We start from the raw sequence: 12,691 nt of genomic DNA, 5'->3' as shown, positions 1-12,691 counted from the left end.
AGTCCCCGAGGGCTCAGTACTGGGGCCAGTTCTCTTTAATATCTTTATCGATGATCTGGATGAGGGGATCGAGTGCACCCTCAGTAAGTTTGCAGATGACACCAAGTTAGGTGCGTGTGTCGATCTGCTTGAGGGTAGGAAGGCTCTGCAGGAGGATCTGGATAGGCTGGACCGATGGGCTGAGGCCAACTCCATGAAGTTCAACAAGGCCAAGTGCCGGGTCCTGCCCCTGGGGCACAACAACCCCAAGCAGTGCTACAGGCTGGGAGATGAGTGGTTAGAAAGCTGCCTGGCAGAGAAGGACCTGGGAGTATTGGTTGATAGTCGGCTGAATATGAGCCAGCAGTGTGCTCAGGTGGCCAAGAAGGCCAACAGCATCCTGGCTTGTATAAGAAGCAGTGTGGCCAGCAGGTCCAGGGAAGTGATTGTCGCCCTGTACTCGGTGAGGCCGCACCTCGAGTACTGTGTTCAGTTTTGGGCCCCTGGCTACAGGAAGGACATCAAGGTTCTCGAGCGAGTCCAGAGAAGGGCAATGAGGCTGGTGAGGGGTCTGGAGAACAAGTCTTATGAGGAGCAGCTGAGGGAGCTGGGATTATTCAGCCTGGAAAAGTGAAGGCTCAGGGGCGACCTTATCGCACGCCACAGGTACCTTAAAGGAGGCTGTAGCGAGGTGGGGATTGGTCTATTCTCCCACATGCCTGGTGACAGGACAAGGGGGAATGGGCTAAAGTTGTGCCAGGGGAGGTTTAGGTTGGATAATAGGAAGAACTTCTTTACTGAAAGGGTTGTTAGGCATTGGAATGGGCTTCCCAGGGAAGTGGTTGAGTCACCATCCCTGGAGGTCTTTGAAAGCCGTTTAGATGTAGAGGTTAGTGATATGGTTTAGTGGAGGACTTGTTAGTGTTAGGTCATAGTTTGGACTAGGTGATCTTGGAGGTCTCTTCCAACATAGATGATTCTGTGACGCTGTAACTAAGAAGGTGCTCACACAGAGGAGATGCGGTAGTTCAACTAACTTTTTTTTTCCATAGGTTAATAAAACTTTTCTTGAGAATTTGGTCTCCCATTTAAAAACAAAAAGTAAAATAAACACAATCCACCCACACGCACACCCCAAAAAAATGTTGTGGAAAATGCTATTTTGACATTCTAAATCGCTTTGGGATTTTGACATTTAGGTCAGCAGCAGCAGCACTGAATACTACCTTAGGGAGAGGGGATAAATTAATCTGGAATATATCCAAATGTAAAGTGAAACATTTATTTTATGTTGTTCCACTTGAAAAATGATCTTCCTTATCTCCCTATTCTTCTGTTAGTAGGAAATCATCTCATGCAAATGTTTTCCTCTGCTACCATTATGGCATAAGCAAGTTGAAGTTAATTTCAGGTGTCTCTGGCATTTATTGCCTTCATTACAGAAATGAGAACTTTTCCTGAAACCAGTTGTTCTGGTGAGATGCACTTGAACACTCAGACTCTGAAAAGCCATTATGATTTATACTACCCTTGAAGCATTTAGTCTTGGTTTCTCTTCTTACTTCTTTAGGAATCCTTCACATTTAAAACATAGTTACTATTGGAGATGGTTAAGACAGGCCAACCTCATCCAGTATCCTGACCGAGAATGGCTGTATCACATGCTTTTTGAAGCTTTGGGGGAGTTATCCTTCCCTGCAGACCCACAGAGCAGGAGAATTGCTACCTAACAAATGCTGTGCTTCGTGTGGTGTCAGGGTATGCTGTGCATCCTGTGCTAACACAGCATGTGTGCATAAAACATATAATCCCCTTCTAGGCTTGAATGGAATGCCCATGCGAAGGGTTATCCAGGCTCTTTTTCTACCACCCCCACCCCTCAAGATGTCAGCTGCAGTTGCTGAAAGCTTAGTTGCAGGTTTTACTTGTGCATGTTTTACCAGGACCATGTCTATTCGATGTACCTCAAAACATGCAGGTTCCCATTATCAGCCTGACTGCATGATGGACAAAACTTTTTCCCTTGGTCAGAAGAAATTCCAAAAGTGTCTATTTTGAGGAACATATTTAAGCAAATAACTAAATCATGGCTGTAGAGGGATAAGTCTCTGAAGAGGGTTACGCATATATCCGTTCTCTGGAACTCTTCTTTTTACTAAGAATAAATTTTATTTATTTTTCAGACTGAAGGTGACGCATGGAAAAGACTCCACAACCATAGGGTTGTAAAGTAGGTATACTTTATTGCAGTGCACCGGGCACACTGGGAATAGCTTCCCTCAAAAAGTGTGCACCTGCCCGGTCGTCTCTCACAATTTTATACATGAATACTGTTACATATTACATGAGCTGTAATACATATTCATTATTTTCCCTGAAAAGGCGGACCTCTTCCAAGTACTCATTTCCATACTCCCCGCCCTTAGCTCCTCTGGTTGCACCTGCACAATGTAGCCTGGTGGTCACGGGCAGGGGTCCTTCAGGATGAAGGCAACGAGGAAGAGGAGGTTAAACTTTTTACCTTTCTGGACTTTGACCTTCTGTTGGACAGTATTTAGGAGTTTTTTGCTTATCTTTGCCTTGTTTCCTGCCAACAAGTTGTTCATCCTTCCCTAACGAGTTGTTCGTTCTTCCCTCATCCATTGGCCTTGAGTGATATCTTCTTTTTACATCTGCTTCTCATAAGGTTCTCATCTACATCCCCTATAATTAGGATATTTTTAGGTTCTCATCTGCATCCCCAATAATTAAGATATTTTTACCATATATGTTCGGATAAGTTTTAGCATCTTCCCCATCTCAAAGGGAGTATCATAATGTTACTTGAAGTGTTGATCTCAGTGTGACGTTTAGTAAGGGACTGTCTCTAACTCAGTGCAGTAAATGTTCATTGCATTTGATTACTGTTAAATTTCCTGCATTATTGCAAACGTACAAGCCTTGGATGCCAGTGTTATTTTCTTCATGTTGTTTCATATTTTAGGTCATGTTCACTGACTTGCCCCTGTATAAATTACTAGTTAATCGTCTATATTAAAGAATGTCCCAAGTCCCAATGTGAGGCTGCTCTGCTGGATTCATTAGTCTTTTTTTGAGTCTCAACATAAAATAATCTTGCAATATTCCTATTTATAAGGATGTGAAAATTGTTTTTTAGTTTCTGCACAGGCTTTTAAAATATTTACTCATTTATAGTTTTGTTTGGCAAATTAGGAATTCCTTCCCATGTAACAGCAAGAAATGAACGTTGTTGGTTCTTACCTGTATGTCATAAAGAGGTTACTACCTATATGTTATAAAGAAGTAGCATTTATAATAGTTGGATGTAAAATAATTTCAGCATCAGATACACCAAAGCAGGTATTTTCTTACCCTATGTAAAACAAGTAAAAGGCTGAATTCCATCTCTTTCTGCTTTTAGGTAGTACATTAGCAGGGCTGTAAATAACTATGCTACAAAGCAATACAAATGCTTGAATAGGTAAGATGTAGTGTATACCTGTGAAGACGAGCTTTCTATTCAGCCTTGTCAGCATACCTATTCTACCTGATCATGGGTTGTCCTTGAAAGTATGGGGAGAAGCTGAGTGGTAGTTTACCTTTTAAAGATTTGGGCGGAGTAGGTGGGGTTGTGTATCTTCTTGGAAAAAGTGTTGAAGGGAGGGTCGTGCTTTTTCTTCATAATGTTTAGTGTTGCTGTACATTTGCTAGTAATATAAAAAGCAATACTCATGGCTCAAACCTCTATTCTTTATGTCATACTTAACTTTTGTGTCAGTTTGTAAGCACTAGCATGCTTATAGGTAGACTTTTAGACCTTGGGCTTTTTCATGTGGGAATGCTGATCCAGCATTCAAGGCCAGAGTCTTTGTGCTAGCTCCTGTGCTCTAGAGGGGAACGTAGCAGCCAGGTGTTAGGTCCTGAGTGTAATGTCATTCCTTGTGCATGTGAAATCAAATCTGGAAAGCAAGTGATGTAAAAAAACTATTCCACCAGCTATTCCCCCTTCCTGCTCTTTTTCTTAAATAACCCAAGCTGTGCTTCTGTTTCTTCATAGGTGCTAGTGCTGCACTTGTTGACAGCTATTTCATCCTAATCTGGCTGCTCAAAACAGAGCCTACACATGCAAAGGCTATTGACTTTCAAATCCTTCTTCCCATCAGGGGACCAGCAGGGTCTCAGGTGAGCAGATTACTGTTCTTCCTCAGTAGTCTGTCATATAAATTCGCACTGTACAGTAAAGGAAAATGGGATCTTCCCCTCCCCTCTCATAATGTATCAAGAGGCATAGCATGCTAACTAGTATCTTTCCACCTCTATAAAAGAGGAATGTAATGGGTGTTACAAGGAATAGAAGGTAAGGATGTTTTATGTCCCTTTAGTTGAATGAAAAACAAAACAAAAATATAACATTATTAGAATCATAGAATCATAAAGGTTGGAAAAGACTTCAAATATCATCTGGTCCAACCATTACCCTACCACCAATATCACGCACTAAACCACGTCCCTAAGCACCATGTCCAAGCTTTCCTTGAACATCCCCAGGGACAGTGATGTCACCACCTCCCTGGGCGACCTGTTCCAATGCCTGACTACTCTTTCTGAGAAGAAATGTCTCCTAATTTCCAACCTGAACCTCCCCTGGTGCAACTTGAAGCCATTCCCTCTAGTCCTATCACTAGTTATGTGCGTGAAGAGGTCAACCCCCAGCTCCCCACAACTTCCTTTCAGGTAGCTGCAGAGAGCAATAAGGTCTCCCCTGAGCCTCTTCTTCTCCAGACTAAATTAGAAATTGCTTGAAGACTGGGGAAATCTGACAAGGCATAGTAACTGGAAAGATGAAATATTCCCACTTTAATGCAGAAACAAGATTATATAGGCCTAGTGTAGCACTGACCATGCCAACTGGATGCATAGTTTTTTGTGGGGATGGGACACAAAACACCTAAAAGTTTTCTAAGCAGGAGTGGTAACTGTGCTGTCTTGTTTCAGTAGTTCTGCAGAAACTCATCCTCAATGGCTTTAAAAAGAAAAAAGAGGAAAACATCAGGCAAACTAGAAGAAAACATCATGACAGATTGGCTTAAGTTTAATGGGTTATTGAGAAACTCCTGTGGTAGTTATCACATCTTCAAAATTACTGAAATACAAACCCTATTATTATTTCAGTAACTCTTGCAGGAAGCAGGTCTTAATTTTTCAATGGTGCACCAGTGAAATAGCAAAATCTATTAAACCCTCACTTCCTTTAAATCCTGCCAAAGAAACCTCAAATGCTTTGGAGAAATTGGCCTTTTAAACTTATAGCAAAAAAACAGTCACTGGAAATTGGCCTCTAGTTCCGTACACATTACATTTGTTATGAATCAGTCCCTATTAATTTCATTTTTAAGATGGTAAAAATGCTGCTATAATGTGATGCTTTAAAAAAATAAAATAAAATAAAGAATCCTGTTATGTGGAAATGGCATTGGGGTGAATGCTGTGCTCAGCCAGACTTTTTTCATGACTTCCCACCAGTGCAGTAACATGTTTGAATGAAGTCCTAAAGAATCCAGCAAGTTCCTCATAAAAAGCCATCAGTCTTTAAAATATCAGCTGAACCCAGTGTAATGTCCCTTTCCGCTAGTCTATGTGCCTGCATAATATAAAAGAAAAAGTTTCTTTTCTTTCTCCCCAAAAGCATACATTCATGCAGTCCTTCCCATTCTTGAGATATGGCCACTGTTTTGCGGTGTTTTTCTGATTGCAGGTATGCAGATGGAGAAAACAGGGTTGCAGCAACGGGGCAGAGATCTGGACAGGTGCGAGAGCTTTCTCATTTCTGCTTCTGTTGTGAATAAGAATAGCGTATTTCTGTGACAGCCCATCAGCAGTCGGGATACTTGGTTGTCTTTCTACTGCGGGTAGTAAGCAAAGGAAATTAATAGGAAACAGTTTTCCCCACTCTGAAAACACCTCTCTGTTACTCAGTGACACAAAGCCCATGCGTCTTAAAACAAACAAACAAAAAAACACACAACCTTTCCTTTTTTAGTAGAGAATCTTTTTCTCTATGTTGTTGTATCCCTGCATAACCTCTTCCAAACCCAGAAGTCCACAAGCTAAGTAGTTTACCATCTCAGTGATGACCCCTGAAGGGCCTTCTGCCCGCTGGGAGGCAGCAGACTGGCTCTGCCCCTCAGGCTGCTACCTGCTGTGGGTTGAGGGCCTGTGCAACAGCGGCTGAAATGCCCCAGATTTATTGGGACTAACTATAAGGCCCAACCCTCATGCATCCCAAAGTACATGAGAAAATCTAGGAAGGATTTCTCACTGCTGAGAGAAGCTGGAAAAGGCTCCCCTTCCCCACAAACTAACAGCCAGCAGCATGAATTCCAAATTAGATTGTTTTAGCATAGATTTTTTCGTTGAAGTCCTGAACCCTTTTTTTCCCCCCTCTCCTCCCTTCAACATATTGTGTTGTAACCCTAGGAGTTACTTCTGTTTAATATTTCTGTAGCAAGGGATAGAATGACATCCCCAGAATCAAATATCTCCTCTAAATAACCTAGCAGAGATGTTGCTTCTGTTGGGATTTGCATTCAGTTTGCAGTGGCTCCTGGGATAATGGGAAGGCCCAGCAGAGCTCTAGATATGTGAGGAAAAGGACAGTTTGGACAGGATTCATGTCTCCTAACAAGGGGTATGTTCAAGGGAGGTATTTAAATCTGAGCTAATCCTCTTAGGCCCCATTTACAAACAAAAGAATTTAAGAGGCACTTTAAAGCTTGAAAGGAGCAATTCATTTTCCGTATTGTAATGGTTACTGTAGGGGGAGATCGGCTGCTGTCCTCTTGTTCTCCACTGACTTTAAAGGGAACTTGCAATGACTACCTCAGATGGAAATGTCTGTGCTGCATTGTGTTCATGTGGTGAAACGAATACATGCAAAAAAGTATTTCTATCTTTGTAACTCTACCTTACAACTGTTACTGAATTGTTTGGGATTTGTCTTACTGTGAGGGAAAGTGTAATGTGGTCTTCTGGCTGAAATTTAGTTTAAGAATGCTCTACTCCTGCTGCATGTACAAAATGGGGTCCTAACCTGTGACCTGAGTTATCTGCTCATCTAGTGGCCTAACAGTGGCAACTAACCTTCCAGAAATCAGACTGTGGCAAACACTTACACTGAACTAGTTAAGTATCTTCCATGTTTATTTTCTTTTTTTGAAGCAAACAAAACTACAAGTATATTTTATATAACACTTAGAATAAAAGACTGCAGGATTAGATGGCTTTCTCTTTTTTCAGTTAAAATTAACTACTTCCAAGGAAATCTCTCTTAGCTGTTAGGATTAGGATTTTTCTTAGCTGTTTACTCTGAATCAAACTGTTGCCTTGTAAATAAAATGCAATAAAACAAAAAGATGTAAGTGTGGTGGTCATGCAGAGCTTGATCAAAGTTAGTCTGACACCCATGCAGCTGTATATGTCCCTGTGATGAAAACAGACTGCCTGCACTCAGCTGGATTGCGTAGGGTCCTTTTCCGCTCCAGACCTTCAAAATCTGAAGACTGAGAACAAATAGAAAGCTTTGTCTTTCTCCTGTACTTCAGAACGGTTCTTCAGTGAGAGGAAGGACGAAAGGAGTTACTATACACTGTTTTTTCTTCTGTTCTGCAATGGATACTGTCCATGTTGCAGGCTTTATTTGACTAAAAAGTGTGCATGTTTGTTTGACATGATATTCTAAAACAATTGGCTGTTTCAAGGTGGGAAATAATACTATTTCATTGTGTTCTTCAAAATGTGTTTCCAGAACAAAGCATTCTCTTGCTTTGACAATTCACTAAGACCCACACTTCCAATTGTCCAGTATGTGAAACTGTGAAAGAGCATTGCAATTCTTCCAAGTTAAAGCTTTCCTGAGTAAAAAGGTAAACAGTTTTAGGATCTCTAATACATGCTGCTACAGGGATGGAAGAAGCTCCAAGTTCTGACTGGCTAAGCACATTAAGTGGCAGCATGTTTTCTTCCAACAGTTTGAAGACTGGCATAGTTCACAACCTGGAGCAACAAGAAGATAAAAGTCATTTTTAGTGATGCTGAAACCTGAAGGTATTCCTCTTATTTTGAGTACTTCACTAAAATTTGAGTAAATATGCAGAGGCAGCAGATGCTAAAGCAAAGACCTGTAGCTATTGTGTATATACGAAGATATGATTCTGTGGGTATAAACAGAGTGAGAAATAAATGCGTGCCCAACTGCGTGTTAGAGACAAAGATACATGTCATAGGTCAGCTTCATTAATTAAAAATTGGCATAACCGTTGTTTCTGTTTGAAGCTGATTTCACCCACTTGTAGATTATACTGGGTAAGGATTTGTTTTAGGGTGTTATATACACATGTTGATGTTGAGCTTAGTGTCTTCTTAGCAAAGCGAGCAGATGACGATACTTGTAAGTAGATGAACATTGTTCCAATATATAATCATCTTTAAGCTATGTGGGTTGGCATAGAGGTGCTGCAGTCATCTGGTAATCAGTGGATTCAATTGTGTGTAGGTAGGTCCTTACAGCTGTGTGCATACTGTGTATGTCTGCAGTGGCTTCAGGAGAGCCTCTTCAGTATAGCTACCTTGGTATGTAACCTGTGGATTTATTCACGTTGCTATAGTGTGGCACTAAAATCAGACACTGTAAATGATAATTACGCATCCCATACACCTCCTCCTCATGCTCTATTTTCCACTTCATCAATACACTCCAGTAATGATATCAAGTAATCATTTCTTCAGCGTCTCTTCCTGTTCAGCATGTCTAGGTTTGATATCCTGCATACAAAAATCTGGTGAGAGAACTTACTGTTTTCATCTAAAGGAAGTGTTTCATCTGCATTATTATGTGACAGGGTACCTGCAAAACTATTCCTTTTCTGTGTAATTAAACTTTAATTAAGCACTGTTGTTTAAGTGAAGTATTGTCTTAGAGGACAATTTTAAACTACCTCTGTTTATTCCAGCAGAAGTCTCTTTGACCGTTACTTAGAGATGTCCCTTAGCACGTGACCTGGTGTGGTGAGGGGAGCCCTTTGAGAAGTCACACTCCCCAGTGTGCATCTGTCATGATCAAATAACATTGAATGTGCCAGACCTATCCAGATATTTTGGGTGAATTCCTAATCATATATAAATCAAGGGCTAAACAAATTCCAACTTCTGTAGGATCACATTATCCTTGGATGTTCTTGACAGAACACTCTTTTAGGTATGTGACAAGTGATATTTAAACATCCAATCTTAAGATTTCCTTGAGTTCTCTGGCCCAAGCAACTCCTTTCCCTCAGCCAAAAAAAAAAAAAAAAAAAAAAGCCTCTCACAGAAGTTAATGGAATATTTAAAGAAAAAATAACTAGAGCAACTTACTAGTTGCTCCAGTCAGATTTATTTATTTTTTTCTGAAATAAGTTTGAGACTCTTAGTTCATTTTCTGGATGCTGATCTTATCTCTAATTTTAAATGGTAGATGATTGGCTTGTGTGGTTCTTGACAACACTGAGAAAACCTGGTATCTGAATGAATGATAAAGAATAAGTGCAGTAATACAGTGTACTCGTTATTCAGCTGTAACTCAAGTACAAGTAACTAGATTTGTTTTCCTACCTTGCTCAGATAGGGAAGAATGTGAAACTCTTGCTTATACCTTGGAAGCCACTGGTGAGTTGGTGATCTTGTCAGAAGACTGTACAGAGTTTTCTGAGGTTCATCTGTGTCACAACAGGCAAAATTTCGGACTTCTAAAATGTTGGATAGAGAAGAAATAGGAAGTTCTACTTGGGGGAAGGGGAATGGTTGTGTGCTGATGGCCAGTCTTATGATATATTGCAACTTCTAATGCATTGTGACAAATGCGGTTTTTGCCCTGACAATAAAAAGGCTCTTCTTTTTCATTGTGATAACTATTCTTAATTGACAATAATTAATCAGTGATGACAACATATTCCACTTTTTTTTTCAGAAGTTCACACGAAAGAATATGCCATCGACTAAAAGGCCTACTAAGATACAATTTTAAAGCAGTATTAAAATTAGCACTAGTCTTTGTGTACTTGAGTTGATATCAAGCACAGAATAAAGGGAAGGGTCAATCAAATATTTTCCAATTAAGAAATAACCTTTGATCTGCTCAGCAATAAATCTTACACCAGCTTAAAGCAAATTCCTTCAGCAGAATTGGTTCTTTTATAGGATTCTCTCTGAATGAAGTTCATCTGTACTAGTTAGGGAAGGTAATTTGGGATTTTCATGACATTGCTATTTAAATATACACCTGATAATTTCTGTCATGTAACAAGGGTGCTGCTACTGTCTAATGTGAATTTGGTTGCATTGTGATCTGCTGAAGATAAAAGGTCACATGCATCACTTGATCAGCACAGCTGTGTTTGGATCAGTCTGCAAAAGCTGGAGGTGTAACTGAAGCATTTGTCTGCCAAGTGATTCTTCTTTCTCCAAAACACCTACAAATAAATTCGTTCTAAACATTTTTCAGTTGCAAATAAACATGGCATGTTCTTCCATATTCTTTTTAAACTAAAAATAAAAGTGAGTGATTAGAATGGCCCTGAACTATAATTACAAATAATAATGACCGAAGTGAAGACATGAGTAAGCATTACTCACTAGCTGATCATCTCTGAAGAGTTGTAGAGATGCCTTCGCATAGAGTCCTCCTGATGCCAGGGATAAAAGGCTTATTCTGTAGGAACTTTTGTGACAATAGTAAGCACAGCTTATGCCAGACTGACAGCTTTATATATAAAAATTAAATGTACAGTTACTGATTTACTATAAGATAGCTTATTTCTTTTCCCCTTGCCCTAGCATCCTCCTTCCATAGGCTTTGTATACTGTATCAGAAATCATTACTTGTCAGCACAGTGGAGAGTCATCAGGGACAGATATAAAATCAGGAAACTTGTATCATGCTAGTTTAGGATTTTTGACGTTCTTATGATGACATTACAACAGGAAATCTGGAGAAGGAGATGCTGAAGATCTGTTTATTGTCACTAGTGGTGCTTACTATTGAATTGTTGAGAGGTAGATTTTTCATCTAAGTTTTTACTATTACAAGAGACAGTTAATTTCAGTGGTTTAGCTCAAAGAGATTTGCTCAGGGCATCATATTGACCGGATTTTGAAAGGCTGACTGGCACCCTTCTGAGAATAAGAGCCAGCATAAATGACAGGAGTCTGCAATGTAGCCAGCTGAAATAAACTTTCAGAGCCCAGTCCATAAACAATCCTTTTGTTGCTCAAGCAAAGTAGTCACCAAAAGAAACAAAAGTACAAACATCCATCTGTGGAGGAGCCCTAAAGGAAAGTGTGGGATGGGGTCCCAACAGTAGAAAGGACTTCCACTTTTGTGTAAAATGTGTACATCCTATTATAGGCTATGCCTTATCAGGGTGTTGGGAAGCTCTGTTAAAAATGAAGTACCTACAGGCCAGCCCTGCTACTAGTGATGGAAGAGTGCTGGGTAGTTGGTTGTTGGAAGGAAAGGAGAATAGTAGTTCGAGGAAATGAGCTCTGTCCCAGTGCAAGTTGATTTGCTGGTACTGAAGCAGGCTGGGCTGTACTGATATCCTGTCCATATATGAGGGCAAGTGCACCAAAAAACATTAGGCACTTTTCACTGCAGCTTTCTACAAAACGCATTTCTTGGCCTGTTTCAAACACAGGCATATTTCCATGATAACACATCAGAGTCTCATTCCAGGTTAAGACGTAGACTTCTGCAGGGCAGCTGAGAAAAGAGATAATATGCTTGGAGATCTTTTTACTCCTGAGCTGCTTTTGACCAAATGTTTCACTTGGATCTCCAAAACACAGAAAAAAGCAACCATTCAGCTCTTTTTTAATGTTCTGTCTGAATACTTTGTCACTTGGTGTTAGAGAAAATAGCTCATTGTGTTTATATGTCCCTTTCTCCTTTCCACACCATGTTACTTAACACCTGGCTAACACCATGTTGAACCTTCTTTCTCACGTCTCTCTGACTGGAAAAAATCCCACAGTGGAAGAGTGACTTTTTTTTTTCTTTTTTTCTTTTTTTTCTTGAGTTAGGAAGCTTTGTGACTGTTTATGCTTGCTCAGCTGTGCTCTGACTTTGTGCAAATGTTGCTGCCTGAAAGTGCATAGGTTGCTGCCTTCTTCTTTGCGCCCAGTGGATAGAACAGGTTCTGCACCCAGTCTAAAACAGTTTTTCTCATGCTGGAGGAGCTGTGTGCACACAGAATGCTAGTTTGAAAAATGGGATTTAACAGCATGCTTGGAAAAAGTGACGCCCTTGGCTATGTTTTTGTGATCATGTGCATTTGCTGTTCCAAATAATGGTAATGGGAGCAGCAGGAAAAAAATGATAATGATTGGAAGTGCATGGCCAGACCCTTGTGTGCTCCCCAGAGTAACACTCTTTACAAACGCTCTTTTAGTGTCATTCTCACTTTTATACTCTCCTCTGAGAGACATCCCTATACCCCTTTGTCACAAGAAAGCAGAAGTGGTTTGTCATTGACTGTGTATCTAGCAAGTACGCCAACATATTTTCTTCAACAGATGTTCTCTGTGGGGGATTTGTTGCTCTCTGCTGTAGGGTCTTTGGTAGCTATTAGGTGGGTCACAGTCTTAAGTAGGATTTAGGTTCTCAGATCTTACAGAACAA

The 12,691-nt window shown here is 40.3% G+C and overlaps 1 protein-coding gene and 1 long non-coding RNA gene across 10 annotated transcripts in view; both read left to right on the top strand.

Moving 5' to 3' along the window:
• LOC121064811 overlaps positions 1-2,272 on the top strand; it is a 36,620-nt gene extending 34,348 nt beyond the window's left edge. Inside the window, exon 3 of the long non-coding RNA XR_005816703.1 lies at positions 2,163-2,272. This is a non-coding gene — a long non-coding RNA (uncharacterized LOC121064811). The remainder of the gene's footprint in view (positions 1-2,162) is intronic.
• PHACTR1 (phosphatase and actin regulator 1) overlaps positions 1-12,691 on the top strand; it is a 376,918-nt gene that overhangs the window by 143,791 nt on the left and 220,436 nt on the right. The window lies entirely within an intron of this gene.

Source organism: Cygnus olor, chromosome 2 (assembly GCF_009769625.2).
Source record: "Cygnus olor isolate bCygOlo1 chromosome 2, bCygOlo1.pri.v2, whole genome shotgun sequence".
NCBI lineage: Eukaryota > Metazoa > Chordata > Aves > Anseriformes > Anatidae > Cygnus > Cygnus olor.
The sequence above is the reverse complement of the archived record's forward strand: the minus strand, read 5'-3'. Positions and strand labels throughout refer to the sequence as shown.